The 13,634-nt window shown below is 35.6% G+C and overlaps 1 protein-coding gene across 1 annotated transcript in view; it reads right to left on the bottom strand.

The window, feature by feature from the left end:
• CARF (calcium responsive transcription factor) overlaps positions 1-5,774 on the bottom strand; it is a 261,735-nt gene extending 255,961 nt beyond the window's left edge. The window contains exon 1 of the mRNA XM_053698682.1: positions 5,728-5,774. The gene's annotated coding sequence lies outside the window, so the exon portion shown is untranslated. The remainder of the gene's footprint in view (positions 1-5,727) is intronic.
• Positions 5,775-13,634: the final 7,860 nt, after the last annotated feature.

A 13,634-nucleotide genomic window follows, 5' to 3' on the forward strand; every position in this document is an offset into this window, starting at 1 on the left:
GTCAAAATTAAACTTTCATGATTCAGATAAAGCATGTAATTTTAAGCCACCTTTAATTTCACTTCTATTAACAAATTTGCTTTGCTCTCTTTGTTGAGAAGCATATGTAGATATTCTCAGCAGCAATGCACTACTGGGAGCTAGCTGATGATGGGTGGCTGCACACATTTGTCTCTTGTCATTGGCTCATCTGTGTTGAGCTAGCTCCCAGTAGAGCTCTGGAGCTGTCTCTATGTGTTTAATCCTTTTGCAAGGGTTAAACACATAGTTATATGCAACTAATAGTATAATTATAAAATACTCTAACGAATTTGAAACTTTTTTTTATAATTGTGGCTAAATAGCTTACATTTTCCAGATAAATGTGACAGACTTTTGTTTCATTATATATAGGTGCAAGGGGCAATCATGTAGTAGACTGTTATTAATGGGAAAATGTGTTGTTTGTCCCCATTTTAATACACTTTGCAATTCATGACATAATTTGTCTGAAAGCACAGTTTCTGTTTTGGGAAGAAAAGACAGTATAGATATGAACTGATTCTAATGGTTTGTGGATGTACCCACATATGAAAAATTATGACTGTTTTTTTTTTTCAAGGGAAAGTGTAATATAACGCTGGTTTCCACTTAAAGGGATATTAAAACCCAAAATGTTCTTTTATGATTCAGATAGAACATACAATTTTAAACAACTTTCCAATTTAATTCTTATCAAATTTTCTTCATTCTCTTGTTATCATTGCTGGAGGGACAGCATTGCACTACTGACAGGAAGCTGAAAATATCTATTTAGCCAATCACAAGAGACAAATGTGTGCAGGCACCAATTAGCAGCAGCTCCCACTAGTGTATGATATGTGCGTACTCATTTTTTTAACAAGGGATACTAAGAGAATGAAGCACTTTTGAAAATAAAAGTAAATTTAAAAGTCTTAAAAGGACTATCTGAATCATTCAAGTTTAATTTTGACTTTCCTATACCTTTAATGTGTTTCAAATAACTTGTTATATCAGCAAATGTTTGGTTTATTTTTGTATATAAAATAGCTGATTTTGTTCTTTGACACCACCATCCATTAAATGGGCTTAGTTTTCAGAAAAAACAGATATCCCTTTGTTAGCGTTTTTTTCCTTACCAATTTCTATACACACAACTGCTTCCTTACCATATCTCTTTTTGTATACCAAAGCCCAATATTTAAAGTGTACAATTGAAAATTAACATTTTATTATTTATCTATCCTACTGCTCACTGGGAATTTCTTTTGCGGGCTATGTTTCCATAGCTTTCCTATAGCCAATACTTAAAGGGAGAGTCAACACCAGAATTTTTGTTGTTTTAAAAGATAGATAATCCTTTTATTACCCATTCCCCAGTTTTGCACAGCCACCACGGTTATATTAATATACTTTTTACCTCTGTGATTACCTTGTATCTAAGCATCTTCTGACAGCCCCCTGATCACATGACATTTTATTTATTATCTATTGACTTTCATTTTAGCCAATTAGTGCAGTGTCTGCCACAATTCACAGGCGTACTCACAATGTTATCTATATGGCTTACAGGAACTAGCTCTCCCCTGTTGTGAAAAGCAAATACAACAGCATGTGATTAGAGGCGGCCTTCAAGGGCTTAGAAATTATCATATGAGCCTTCCTAGGTTTAGCTTTCAACTAAGAATATCAAGAGAACAAAGCAAAATTGGTGATAAAAGTAAATTGGAAAGTTGTTTAAAATTACATGCCCTATTTGAAACATGAAAGGTTTTTTTGGACTTGACTGTCCCTTTAAAGGGACACTGAACCCAAATTTTTTCATTTGTGATTCAGATAGAGCATACAATTTTAAGCAACTTTCTAATTTACTCCTATTATTAATTTTTCTTCGTTCTCTTGCTATCTTTATTTGAAAAAGAAGGCATCTAAGCTTCAGAACTCTGGACAGCACTTTTTAATTGGTGGATGAATTTATCTGCCAATCAGCAAGGACAACCCAGGTTGTTTACCAAAAATGGGCCGGCATCTAAACTTACATTCTTGCATTTCAAATAAAGATACCAAGAGAATGAAGAAAATTTGATAACAGGAGTAAATTAGAAAGTTGCTTAAAATGTCATGCTCTATCTGAATCATGAAAGAAAAAAATTGGGTTCAGTGTCCCTTTAAGTATGTAATAGGTGGGGGGGGGGCACAGTCAAAAAACAGTTATTTCAAATGCCAAAATAAAGGTAAAGCAGCTATTTGTAAGCAATTTAATACACTATATCATATAAAATGGATAAATGGAAACAAATTAAAAGGGAGAACTTTCTACAGTGCACAGTCCCTTTAAGGTGGGGCTGTAAGTACAAACATATTTCTGTACACATATGCCTCTTGTCATTTGCTTACTCATGTGTTTAGCTAACTCCCAGTAGTGCATTGCTGCTTCTTCAATAACATAAGTAAATAAGAAAGTTGTTTAAAATTGTATGCTCTGATTCATGAAATAGAAATATAGGTTTCATGTCTTAAGTCATGGGAAGTCATCAACACTGTAATTCAAATCCTGTGTATATAATTAGCTTGCGGTATTACATAAGGTAAGCTTGAAATCTAGCCTCAATGTCCCTAACCAGTTCTAATATGTTGTCATTGGCAAATCCAATGTTATCTCTGCTGAGTCTAGAACCTTTGAAGGAGGGTGTCTGTTGCAGTATTTATTTAGCTTCCCTTTAAACACATATTCGTTTAACTATTGTTTCTAATGGGAAGAGGGGGAAAAATATCCAGCTTTTCATTCCATGTTAATTTAAAAGGAGAATAAACAACTTGAGATGTTCAAATAAATGTTATGTGTAATGAAACAGCTTTGCATTTTACTTTCATTATTTATTTTGCCCACTTTGTATGTAATTTATTTCTGAAAATTAAGCATTTCAGAACTTGAAAAGCCCTGCTGACTTTTCAAGGCTAACTCTGCTACATATATCTCCCTAATTGGCTTTATCAGATAACAACTGCAAAATATACTTTATACTAACTTTATGACAGTTACTAGCCTTGTCTGTGGACTAAAGTCTAGACTGGCTCCTCCAAATAATGCAAATGGAGGGTGGAGTTTGGCCACTACAACATTATTGCAGTAAAAAGGATGTGAATTTAACAGAAATGTCTTATAATTACAATGGAACAGATTACAAGTGGAGCGCTAAATATCGACAAACCAATTTTGTTATGTTGGCAAAACAAGTTATGTCGACAAAATAATTTTGTCCGATGTAAAAATTTGAAATCTCGCGATTGTGCACATGATCACGAGATTTCAATGATGGGATTGCGTCAGGGGGGCGTCCCTATGATGCTAGGCACGCCCTCCAGACCGCGATCCCATCAGGGAAGCGCCAGTGGCTTCAGGAAAGCCACCCGGTTAGGACGTTGTATTCCGTCAATCTAGCGTTAAAGGGACAGTTCACCCAAAATCTTTCTCCCCTTTAAATTATTCCCAATGATCCTTTTTACCTGCTAGAGTGTATTAAATTGGTTGCAAGTAGCTCCTTTACTCATATTTCAGCATTTGAAATAGCTGATTTAGCTTGTGGTTTCCCAACCTATACTGAAAGTTTTGATACTGGCGTATATGCTATTGACAAGCCTAAGTAAACACAGCCAGCAGAAGAGATTACACCCTCAGTGGGGGCATGATAGTTAAGTAATAAAATGATAATGTTTCCATTGTTCTCTCTATGTATTGAGCTTTGGTGTTCCAGACAAATATAAGATAAGGAAGCAAGTCTGTGTACATAAAAGTGATAACATAATGAGATATGATATTACCTGAAACTCAACCCATTGTAATAGGCTGTGGTTTCAAAGCACAAAACCAGCTACTTCAGATACACAAATAAACCCAAAAATGCAATTTCTCAAATATTTTATACTCTGCAGTTGATATAACAAGTCATTTAAAATGCATTTGTGGAAAAACAATTTTACAGTGTACTGTCCCTTTAAAGCCCAGAAAAATTTGGACGGAATACGTTGTAACAGTGTTAAAAGGTTAAAAAAAAATTACAAATGCATGGCCTCTCTGGACTTCCGTTAGTTGTAATAATAAAACATTACTTATATAATTAAAAAAACAAGTATACTACTTAAAAATGGTAAACATTTCAAGAGATACCAACAACCACAATAATTTTAAGAATGTTATAAAACAGCCTTAATGGGACATGAAACCAAAACAATTTATTTTCTGATTCAGGTGGAGCATGCAATTTTAAACAACTTTCCAATTGAGTTACAATTTACTATGCAATTTTCTTTGTTGTTTTGGAATCCTTTGTTGAAAAGCATGTATGTAAGCTCAGGAGCATGAACGTGTCTGCAGCAATATATTGCAGCTTTACAATAATGTTACACATTTGCAAGAGCACAAGATGGTATCACTTTTTCCTGATATAGTGCTCCAGTCATGTGCACGCTACCTACCTATGTATCTCTTCAATAAATACCATGAGAACACAGCAAATTTGAGAACAGAAGTAAACTAGAAACTTCTTAAAAATTGTATGCTCTCTCTGAATTACAAAAGAAAAAATAGGGTTTGAATTCCCTTTAATAGCTGAATTCGAGCAAAAACACCTGTTCTGTTCATGTGAAAATACATAACTTGAAAGATACCAGTTGGATACTGATATTTTCTTTATGGGTGTGCCCCCTATTCTCTACCCACTGGTCATACTTGCTTTGCAAATGTGTTTTAATTTAACCATTTCATCACGTGTAGTTATTACTTATTATTAAGCTAATTGTTTATTCATGTTTTATTATACCGTATTTTGTTTATATATTACAGGCCTCAATCAACACTGGCTAACATGGTGAATACAATTTCACATCCTTGCATACTTTGTAGAGTGAAAATGCTTTCCACTTCTGCACTGCCATGTTTTCCTGAACAGCTATAAGCTGCACATACTGCAGGAATGAGCAGTGCTACTGGACTACATGTGTAACCCATAGCTGTCCAGGCTACAATACACTGTAAGTAATACAGCACTATCCTATCCTCCTCATCCTTCCCTCCTGCTTCTTCTATTATTCAGCGCCCCTGGCTGACGTGTGGTGAATTGAACACAGGGGGAAAGGAATGACATCCTGGTGTTGATGACGTCACGAGTATGGGGAGTTCATGCCCAATTGTCGGATACATATATCGGTCACATGCACAAGGAAACAACCTCAAATCTGTGAGATTAACGAGGAAACATTTTTGCAAATCCAATCATATTGTAATGGCTTTTTATAGAAATTGAAATACATTGCATGGTAAAAACTTTTTTTGTTTTTGTATTTTTAATCTAAATCTTACATACACTTTAAAAAGGCCATACGATATTATTTGTAACCTAAGGTTCATCCGTGACTAAATTCTGTATTGCAAATCCACACCTATAATTCAAATATATTAAAAGACTGCATCAACAGCAATCACCTCACTTTGCAACAGGCCATTTCAAACTGCATATCACAAACGTATGTAGCCCCGCCATATTTACACCACTCTAAACAATACACATAGCGATATTGAGGGTAACACTCTTTTTCAGACAATCTCCCGGGGCTAGGACTCCCTATCCCGAACATATCCATGCCCTCCACCCGGTCCTACAGACTCTGGGTGGGAGGGGAGTCTGCTACCAACCCAACCACAGAATAATCAAAACGAGTCTACTCAACCTCGTCTTCGCTTTCACAGGCACAACCATGGAGACCATGTCACTGCCCATGCGCACAGGATCGAGAAAACATCAAGTATGAGTGAATTCGGCCACCATAGAGCGCTGGAACGCAACCCGGAATTGAAAATATTGATAGATGTTTTTTTAAAAAAAAAAAAAAAACCTGACTAACTGTAAGCATCATAACTTACACGTGGTATGTGAGTTTATAATTTGCTTACAAAATAGCCGATCCTGTGTACATCGCTTGGTAAAATCTTAGTTTAGCGTTCTAAATCATTTTCTCAGCCATATCTCATTATTTTCCTACAAAAATTGGCGTGGGGGTTCAGATGAGGGCTACCAACAATACTGCAGTGTTTGTGTCTCCAGGAACAAAAAGGGAAGCCATATTTTGGGGTATAAAGTCCCTGTTTTCCCCGTAGACTTTCCCCTGCCAGCTCTGCTCACCTACATGGATACATTGTATCAAACCCTCAGCCTACAACTTTTTATACATTTGTAACTGTTTACTGCACACAGACACTTAAAAGGATACTAAACCCATTTTTTCTTTCTTTCATGATTCAGATAGAGCATGAGATTTTAAGCACCTTTCTAATTTACTCCTGTTATCAATTTTTCTTTGTTCTCATGCTATCTTGATTTGAAAAAGCAGTACTGTAAGCTTTAGAGCCAGACCATTTTTTGTTCAGCACATGGGTAGCACTTGCTGATTTGTGGCTAAATGTAGCAAACCAATCAGAAGCTCTACCAAGGTGCTGAACTAAAAAATGGGCCGGCTCCTAACCTTTTATTACTGCTTTTTCAAATCAAGATAACATTAGAACAAAGAAAAATTGATAATAGGAGTAAATAAGAAAGTTGCTTAAAATCTCATGCTCTATCTGAATCATGAAAGAAAAAATGTGGGGTTAGTATCCCTTTAAAGTGAATGTCAATTTTTCCGTTTTGGATGATATATTTATGTAGACAATCATCCTATTAAGCATACCGCCAATATAATTTTTTAATAAAACTATTAATTTGTTTTTAATTTTAGATAGTAAATATCGTTCATTTACTTTACCCGCTCCTCCCACTCACTGTTTCCTTATTCTCCTCCATATTACGTATACAGCGGTCCCGTATAACTAATAGGTATCTCCAGCGCCAAAATGGCTACCACTTAAGGCCCCTCCCAGGAAAAACCGAGATCTCTCAACCGGATCTCAAATAAGTAGTTAATGTGTGTAAAGGGTGGGGGGGGGGCGCTAAAAGACATCCTAATGGGGGGTCTTAGAGCTAAAAGTGGAATCCAGAGGATTAAAGGGGGCAGATGGTAAATTCAATATAAACTTCTTGCAGATCTTAATAAAAAATATCCAATATAGAATATCCAATATAGAATGTTAAACAGTATATACTTAAACAGTACACAGGGGTAGCATAAAATCCACAGGTGTATAAAAAATCCAGTACATGTGGTTCTGATAAAGTGAGATAACTAAAAACCTTAAAAGTAATACCTATTTTTAATTTTACACAACTTGCAGTTAAACAAGCATAGAAGGATAAAACAACTTCAAAAACTTTAAATAAAAAGACAAATGTCTTAAACAGTAAATGTCCCAGATAAAAAGTCTCAGATAAAAAAGTCTTATATAGTCCAGGTAGGTTCCATGTGATCCAGTGTGTCAGATGTTCTAATGTATCCAATTGAGATTACTCCATATGGGGTTGATCCAAGTGGGGTTGATATGAAAAAGTAGGAATGAAAAGTAGGAATGAAAAGTAAAAAATACAAAAATGTGTAGAAAAAGTGTTAAAAAATGTGTAAAAAAATGTGTAAAATGTGTACAATATCCATCTAATAAACCCTCACAACATAGATATTACCCAAATCACTATACGCATCAGTATCAACAAAACGAGAATCATTTTAGACATGGACACCCAAGAGGGAGGTCACCATTTTATTCAACAAGAAGAGAAGGGTTTAGAGGTAGGTCACCTCCACATTTTTATAATGGGTACGATATTAGATTGCCATTCTATGAGGATAGGCACAACCCATATTATGGACACCAACAAGGTTATAAAAACACACAATATTCAACACAAAATAGAGATAATCGAGATAGATTCCCTCAGAGAAATTCATACAATGGGGGACCGAGACAGCATTGGAGTAATACTTACACACCCACTGCAAATAGATTTGAACCCCTAAATGACGACACTGTAAACAATACCACTCTTGAAACTCCAAGACAGGTATACAATGCCCCACTGGAGACCTCAGATGGTCAAAATAATCAGCGTCATTTTTTAGGGGAAGGAAATCTGATATTAACAGATCGAAACAAACAACACAAAAGAAAGAACATAATACAAGATATAGAAGAGTCCCCAAACGTAAAAAAGAAAAACAACAGAGGGACAAGAGCAGGGCTAAAGATCCAACAAAAGAAAGAGAAGAATATGCAGAAATATAAGGAACAACAGGCTACTGAATTGAAAATAACCCCCTCCACTAGTGATCAGAACAATAAAGGAATATATAATTTGAGTGATACCAAAATGAATCCGAAAGACATTGAGGTACTAACCCTAGGTCTTTCATATGCTTCATCTAGGGGTCTGGATAAATTCCAGACATACACACATGTGAAACAACTAGTTAGGAAACTCACCTTAAAAAGATTTTTTTGTAAGTCTGCTTTGGAGAAATCATATCTCCATCAAAAGGATAACACTACTGAGAGAGACACTGAGAATAGCCTTCCACCGAAGGCAATCTATACAAACTTAAAACCGAAATCCACATTTTTTCCTGTCTCGCATAAGGGACCACAAATTGAGACATTTGAAAACATAGTATGCAACGAAATTAAGAGGCTTAAAAATACGCAAATTAAGAAATTCCATCATAATATGACTAAAGCACAAATAGACGTTATTAATAAATTGGAGATGAATAAGGATATAAGCCGATAAGGGTGGCGGTATCGTTATTTTAAACAAAGAGGATTATAACACTGAATGTGATAGGATTTTGGGGGACACAGACACTTACAAAGTATTGAAGTAAGATCCCACGGAGGTTTTTAAAAGAGATTTGGACAGTATGCTGCTCTCTGTAAAAAAGAAAGGAATAATCAGCACACACGAATACAGGTATATCTCTACACCACACCCTAGAATACCTGTATTCTATTACCTACCGAAGATACATAAGAGGCTGGTAAATCCACCAGGGAGGCCCATAATATCGGGCATAGGGTCTATAACTTGCAATCTGTCCGAATATATTGATAAAAGACTCCAAAAGTATGTAAAAGATCTCCCATCATATCTAAAAGACTCAACTACAGTATTAAATTTACTTAATAATTTGGAATGGAAGGATAATTATATCCTAGCTACATGTGATGTTACTGCTCTCTATACGAGCATCCCTCACGATCTGGGTATAGAAGCAGTAAGACACTTTTTGGATAAGGATGGTGAATTAAGTGCAGATCAAAAAGAGTTTATTTTGGATGGTATCTTCTATATACTTACACACAACTACTTCCACAACAGAGGTAAATTCTACAACCAGATATGTGGAACGGCTATGGAGACCAGGTTTGCGCCTAGCTACGCCAATCTATACATGGGCGTATGGGAAGGTATCTTTTGGGACTCGTGCAGACCTGGTCCTCTATAAGCGCTATATAGACGACATCCTAATAGTCTGGAGAGGATCTGTCGAGGACCTTCAACACACTATAAATGTGATGAATAATAACACTAAAAATCTGAAGTTCACACATGAACTCAGCAGAACTAACATTCATTTCTTAGATTTGAATATCAGCATTAATAAGGGACAAGTTCTAACTTCAACATATTTCAAAACAGTTGACTGTAGCAACTACATTCACCAAACGAGTTGCCACCATCATAGATGGAAGTCAAACATACCAAAAGGACAACTCATGAGAATAAAGAAAAACTGTTCCGACCCCAGTAAATGGAAAGAACAGTCAAAAATTCTCAAAGAGAGGTTCATAGAAAGGGGCTACGAAGCCGACACCATTGATAAAACAATTTTGGAGGTTGAAAATATGGACAGAGAGTCCATGCTGATATATAAAGAGAAGAAACAAGATGGAGGTAACATACTAACTGTACCTTTCATCACAGAATATAGTGAAAACAGATTCCTAATTGAAAAAATAATAAAAAAGCACTGGCACTTTCTCAAAGAGGATAGTATTATTGGGAAGGATCTAAGTGAAACGCCCAAATTTATCTACCGAAAAACTAAGAACCTTAAAACAATCATTGCCCCGAGCGTACCCAATTTACCTAAAAACAAAATAAGGGATGTCTTTGGCAAACAGCTGAAAGGCTTTTTTCCATGCCATTTATGCAAGGCCTGCAAGCATGGCAAAAAAACACACACATTTAAATCTATGGTCACGAAGGAAAACTTTGTTATGAAGGATACCATTTGATGTCAGGATACAGGGGTAATATACCTAATTGAGTGTGGGTGTGGACTCCAGTATATTGGCCAGACATCCAGGAAACTCAAAGATAGAATACGCGAACATCTCCTCCAGATTAAATGGAAAAAAGATGATTTTCCTATATATAAGCACTTTAAGGAAACACACAATAGTAGCAGTGCGAGTTTCAAATACATGGGTATATGTAAACCCATGAAGAACTGGAGAGGAAGGGACTTTGAAAAGCAACTTTTAAAAATGGAATCCAAATGGATTTTTAATTTAGATTGTGTATTCCCTAAGGGCCTCAACAGTAGTGTGGAAATTTTCCACTTACTTTGATATCCTTCTCAAACAGTGTATAGAATCAACAGATAGATAATACATACTATCAGTAGATTCCACTCTTCGATCTGAAAGGCACTCACCTATCTACCCATTCTACATACAGAAATATCATGATCACAACGTACCCATACAACGTCTGTCTCAGTCAATTTTGTTTTAGAATATCATGGGAGCTTCTTATAATGAGTCTGGATTTTTCTCTGGTAAACCCATTGGTTTACATACCCTGTAGTTTTTACCCTGTCCTTTTTAAGGCTCATGTTCAGTGTACATTTCATATTTTTACATTTTTATATATTCTTTATGGATCTAGTAGGTACCCAAATTAGATCACGAGATTTTTAGAATTTTAGACTTTTAGATCTTAATTTATTAAAACATCGCTATTTGGCGATCTGAATAATCCTCAAAAGTGGTTGTCACCACACCATCCTCCACGTAAGTTCGTTTTTATTTGTTATCATATTTTTTATACTTCCTTTTTATATATTGTTGTGCTTGACTAAATATGTTTTTTGCTTATTTATTAAATATACATTAACTCATTGGCGATCCGCAGAAATTTAAAAGGCTGCTATTTTAAGATTTAATTTATATTTAGATCTGAGCCTTGGTATCCATCATTAACACTATTGATTAGTCTTCCAACCTTCAAATATTCCATATAGGCGAAGTAAGATTGTATTATTCACCTCCACATTAGATTCCCTATACACGGATGGTTTCAGTTTGCTATATTATTCACCTGCCTACTGAAAATAACCATGGTAACCGTAATGGACACATAGTTCCACGCAAATCCGGAAGCTAAGATATACAGCATCACGCAACTTCCGGCCATGAAATTGGTAATTCTCTGAAGGGACATTAACGTGGCAAACAACCGGAAGTGACGGTAAAGGATGCGATGCGCAACCCGGCCACTTCCGCTTACGTATTGCCAACCAGGATAAGTCTATGAAGGTGGAAGTAAATAATGTAACGGTAGTACCCTCTACTACTTCCGGGGTATATCTGACATCACACGGCACCAAATGCAAATGTTTGGCGCGAAATTCCAGCAACTAACATTGGCTGGTCACCTCTATTAAAGGCATGAGAAAAAGTAAGCCGGTATCAGTCTTGAGAAAGGTCCCAGGAGAGGACTGAAACACGTAGACACTTCTGATACCACGGCTCAGATCAAACTGGTAAGCACAATACTTATCTATTAACTCGGTTTTAGCTATATTGCACTATATTTTTTATCTTGTTTTAGGGCTGTAAATTCCTCTGCGGATTGCACTTGGGATTTCCCATAAGAAGAGCTATATATTTGATTAACTATTTGGATACAGTATATAATTGGATAAAAGATCCAGGACTTCTTTTAATCCTTGGGATAAACAATAAAGGGATTTTTCACTAATTTTTTTGGAAACATATCTTTGATAATTAGGACCTTACCTCACCGGGTGGATTTGCCCAGTAGAGTTTTTCTAATCACCACACCAGGTGTACACCTGTTTTTTAGCCAGCACTTTTTTCACATAATTTTCACACACCATCCACATTTTTTACACATTTTTTCACATTATTTACACAATTTTTTCTACACAATTTTTTCTACACATTTTGTCTTATTATCTTTTCAGTCATTTTTTCACTCATTTTTAATTTTTTCTCATTTTTTTATATAAATTTTTTTATATATATATATATATTTTTTTATTATTATTATTTTTTATACACATTTTACACATTTTTTTACACATTCTTTACACATTTTTTAACACTTTTTTCTACACATTTTTGTATTTTTTACTTTTCATTCCTACTTTTCATTCCTACTTTTTCATATCAACCCCACTTGGATCAACCCCATATGGAGTAATCTCAATTGGATACATTAGAACATCTGACACACTGGATCACATGGAACCTACCTGGACTATATAAGACTTTTTTATCTGAGACTTTTTATCTGGGACATTTACTGTTTAAGACATTTGTCTTTTTATTTAAAGTTTTTGAAGTTGTTTTATCCTTCTATGCTTGTTTAACTGCAAGTTGTGTAAAATTAAAAATAGGTATTACTTTTAAGGTTTTTAGTTATCTCACTTTATCAGCACCATATGTACTGGATTTTTTATACACCTGTGGATTTTATGCTACCCCTGTGTACTGTTTAAGTATATACTGTTTAACATTCTATATTGGATATTCTATATTGGATATTTTTTATTAAGATCTGCAAGAAGTTTATATTGAATTTACCATCTGCCACTCTTTAATCCTCTGGATTCCACTTTTAGCTCTAAGACCCCCCATTAGGAGGTCTTTTAGCACACCCCCCCCACCCCGTATACATCCTAAATATCCGTTGTCTGAGACACTTAGATACTATTGTTTTTACACCTGATACAAATCAGAATCACTTATAATATTTCACTTAGATAAGTTACACATATAATGGTAGCATAAATCCTAGCTTAATTTATAAGCGCCAGTGGAAATCCAAACTCTTACAATTGTTCTCAACCTAAACTACTGAGGAGGAGTAGTTTCCCCCATCCACCAGGCATACAGGATTTTTTAGTAAGCGCCAACCCTTTATTCACTATAAAAAAACTCTGTATACTAGGATGCGCGAAATGTGCACTCACGCTAATGAGCTGAGAACCACAATAGAACGCAAGCGCAAGAAGAACTCATTACGTCATCCTAAGGGGGTGGGTCCCCCTGTGGTTAGAGCCGTTATTGGCTCGGAAGACGTCCATTATAATCAACACGAACGGAGCGCGAATGCCGGGTGGAGTATGAGAATAACGGGAAACAACATAAATTATTAAAAATAAAGGTATATATTTAAATATTTACAAATTGATGAATGAAAGTCCAGTTTTTTATAAACAACTGTTACAGAGAACCTTAGTCATGAAGCTGACTTTACATTCACTTTAAAGCAGCCCTGTGAGTAACATCTGTACAAACTGCTGAGGAAATAATATTCACACAGCCTTAAAGGGCAGGATAGCACCTGGTCACACAGCCTTAAAGGGCAGGATAGCACCTGGTCACACATCCTTAAAGGGCA

Source organism: Bombina bombina, chromosome 1 (assembly GCF_027579735.1).
Source record: "Bombina bombina isolate aBomBom1 chromosome 1, aBomBom1.pri, whole genome shotgun sequence".
Classification (NCBI taxonomy): Eukaryota; Metazoa; Chordata; class Amphibia; order Anura; family Bombinatoridae; genus Bombina; species Bombina bombina.